The sequence below is a fragment of the Fukomys damarensis genome, unplaced genomic scaffold, assembly GCF_012274545.1.
Source record: "Fukomys damarensis isolate Sample0158 unplaced genomic scaffold, DMR_v1.0_HiC HiC_scaffold_2, whole genome shotgun sequence".
NCBI lineage: Eukaryota > Metazoa > Chordata > Mammalia > Rodentia > Bathyergidae > Fukomys > Fukomys damarensis.
Genome location: NW_022900914.1, coordinates 2,528,869 through 2,532,826, shown reverse-complemented (window position 1 = coordinate 2,532,826; position 3,958 = coordinate 2,528,869).

Here is a 3,958-nt window from a genome sequence, read left to right as displayed (position 1 = left end):
CGCGGAGCCTGCGCCGGGGCCCTGCTCCGGGGCCTAAGCCTGCCGGCCGCACAGGCTTCTGCTTTGAATGACTGCGTAGAGCTGCTTCTCCCCAGCCGCTGCTCTCCCAGCGAATGGGAACCTGCTCCGCGTTCGTCCCTCCAGCGTCCGGCCCAGGCCTGGCTCCGGTGGGGGCCCGCGGTCCACTTCCCTGTGCACACTGCCCTGTGCTTCCGGGAGCCCCACACTGACGTCGCCCCGTTTATCCTGTGGAAAAGGGCGGCGTCCGGACTCCACTGGGAGCGACGGACGCCCTGACCTGGATGTGCGGACGCCGGTGGTCTCAAAGAAGGCGCGTTCCTCCTGCTCCCGACCCTGGTCCTTCTTCCCCGGACATTTACCAAGCTCTAGGGACCGCTCCTTACAGCGGACAGGTATCCTGACGCGCGCCCCGACCCGGGTGAGCGGACCCCGAGTCCTCCGAGACAAGCTCTCCCGCTCGGGGCTGCCTACTGGAGGCTTCCAGCAGCCCCCGCCCAAAGCTGCTCCTCTCTCCTTCCCCCGCGACTCTCAGGATTATCCACTCAGCCACACACGGGAGACTGAATTGACCTGCGTGTTCGGATTAGATTCCTGGGACGTGATAGAAAATGCACAATTAGTGTCTTAAAGAGAAGTATTTCTGGGTGTGTGTGTACATGCCTATAATCCCAGCACTCTGGAAGGCTGAGGCAGGACGATTGCAAGTTTGAGCCCAGACTGGACAAATGAACAATTTATTGAGACCCTCTCTCAAAACAAAAATGGATAGAGCTATAGCTCAGCACAAAAGAAAAAAATCTCTAGGACAGCAAAAATAAGTAAAACAAAAAGAGAAGTGTTTTCCCCCATGATGTACAAGTCTGAGTGTGCTGTCCACTTGTTCCCCTGCTATGCAAGATTTCTGTTCCCAAGTTTCACCTCATGGTTCAGGATGGTTGCTAAAGCCGAAGCCATCTTATCTGCATTCCAGCTAGGAGGAGAGATGGAAGGAACAGGGCATGACGCCACCTCTTGACACCTCCCTGAAGTGCACATACCACTTGGCAACACGCTATGCAGATGACCACACCTACCTGTAAGCTAGAGATGAAAGAGATGCTGGGAAATGTAGCTTTTATTGTGAGTTGTCCGTGAGCCTGTCCAGCATTTAAGGGATGTCCGAAAGAGAAGAAACACGTGGGAAGTAACCAGAAGAGTCTGCCCATTTGGTCATGAGCCATCAGCACAACGTTTCGAATGGAGGGCATTCTAAATCAAAATCAGAATCAAACAGTAGCGCCTTATCTCATTTATTTGCATCATACTGGTAAAACAGAAAAGGGCCAACAATTAAGTTCTAGGAAAGATATAGAAAAATGATGATTCTCAGGACCGGAGAGAAGAGCACTATGAGCCTGTAGGAGACCAATCTGCTCAGAGAAATTGCTCAGAGTAAAGTCCTAAGAAAGTGGAAGATGTCCCACTTCTAACCCAGGGCTCACACGCACAGGAGGCAGGTACAAGTGACCGGGGCTCTGGACTGAAGGCTGGGCTAGTGTGGGCAAGGCCTTGGGTGTGAGCCCCAGGGACACACACACACACACACACACACAAAATAAAGGGAGGGAAGTAAAACAAAAAACTGACTAGCATTGTGTATGATGTCTGAAAACAGAAAACACCTGGAAGCAACAAAATACCCATGGATAAAGTGTGGCATTTCCATAACACAATATATATTATACAGCAGCAAAAATCAATGACCTGGAGCTGCTCATGTCAGCTCGGACCTACACCCAAAGGTGGTCCAGAGCGGGAGGCTGCTGTATTGCATTCGGTGGCAGTGTCGCAGTGTAGGTACAGGTACGAGTGACAAGCACCTGCCATTCCAGCTGGGGGTGGCTATGAGTTGACGTTGAAAATGTCTGAGTTGCTTCAGCAAATAAATTATAACTTTAAAAAAATAAATGGGGGCTGGAGATTTAGCTCAGTGGTTCTGTCCAACTGCTTCACAAGCACAAGAACCTGAAATCGATTCCCAGTACCAAAAAAAATCTTTTTAATTAAAAAATAAAATAAAGGGACTGGGGATTTAGTTCAGTGGTATCATTGCCTGCCTTGCCAGTGCAAGGTCCTGAGTTCAATCCCCTTTACCAAAAAAAAAAAAAAAAAAAAAGGATTTAGTTCAGTGGTATCTTTGCCTGCCTTGCCAGTGCAAGGTCCTGAGTTCAATCCCCTTTACCAAAAAAAAAAAAAAAAAATCAAACAAATGACATATTATCTTAAGCACTTAAGACTACAGAATAAACTGGATGTGGTGGCGCACACCTGTAAGTAATCCCAGCACTCGGGAGGCTGAGGCAGGAGTATCGCTGTGGATTCGAGACCAGCCTGGGCTACATAGTGAGTTCCAGGTCAGTCTCAACTACATAGTGAAACCCTGTCTCAAAAAACCAAAAAAAACCAAAACAAACAAACAAAAAAACCCCAGAATAAACATGAAAGTTCTTACACTGTTCCCATTCCAACTTCCCTAGGCCTATTATGCATGTTTTAAGAAAATTTTGGCTATTCATAAATATGCATCTGTATGTATAAAATCACACCTAAAAATAAATTTTGAAAAACTTCTCAGCACTCAGCTTTATTTTATTTATTTTATTGGTTTTTGAGACAGGGCCTCCTTGTGCAGTTCAGGCTGGCCTTGAACTCACTATGCAGCCCAGGCTGGTGTCAAACTCGCTGGGATCCTCCTGCCTCAGCTGCCAGAGTGCTGGGCAGCTCACCTGGCTAGCACCTTGCTTTGACAGGTGCTGCCTGGGGTCCAGCGTGGATCCCTCCTGGTTACTCCCTTTCCCCTTGGTGACGGTCGCATACATCCTCAGGAGGGTGACGCCCTGCAGAAGAGGGCTGGGAAGGGCCCTGCGTTCGGAGTCAGGTGCTGCCGGCCTCCCGGGACGCCTCGTGGGGCAGCCTGCAGTGGAAAGTTGGCGGCCTCCTGCCCAGCTGCTCTGCACCGCTCCTGTCCCAGGCTGGAGCTCGCACTTGAGTGTCCACAGGAAGAGCAGAATGGAAGGGCAGGAGGCCAGCTGCGGCGTCCAGGAACTTCCTTCTCGGAGTCGGAAGGGAACACAGCCGGGGATTCCCGGGGAGGATGTGGAACATGAATAAAGCACGCGAGGACACACATCCGCGGAGGCTCTGCCCAGCGAGCGCACTGGAGGTGCAGAAGGCTCCCTGCAGCCCCCCACCCCCAGATGGGCTAGGGCAGGAAGGGCACAGGCGCAGCCTGCGTACAGGGCCCGCACAGCTGGGCCCTTGGGCTGCAGCAGGTGCAAGGGCCCGGCCGGGGTCTCCATAAGGCCCGGAGGAAGGTGTGATCCTGCTAAGGTGGCCCGGGATCACATGCCAGCGGGGCGCAGGCAGCAGAGCCCCAATTCCTACTCAGGGCAGGGCCCTCTGTGTGCCGCTCTCCGCCCCAGAGCAGTGGTGGGGCGAAAGAAGCACCACGCTGGTGATTTCTAAATATGAGAACCCCCGTGAAGTCTTCCCTGACCTCCTCCTCCTCGTTCTGAGAAGCAGAGACTGGTAGGACACCGACCGACCCACTTTCCCTCGACCCCGGGCTGAAAGGATGCAGAGCCGACTTCTGGCAATGCCTGGGCCGCCGCCAAGGGCCTGGCTCCCTGCCTCCCAGGGAGGCCCCCCCGAGCTGCTCCTCTCGGAGCCCTGGGGACCCTGCCAACCCGAGAACCCGGGAGGAACTATCACCCCCAAACCTCGCCCGACCCAGAAGACAGTTCTCCTGCAGACGAGGGCTGGGGGCCAGGAGGTCAGGGCACCTAGGGGATCGTGGGTCTGAGTCCGGGGTCTTTGGCGGCCCGCTAGGTGCGAAGGCCCTGGACACCGCCGCTCGGGCCAGCGGTTCCGGGCCAGGCTGCGCTCCCACGCTGCCGGC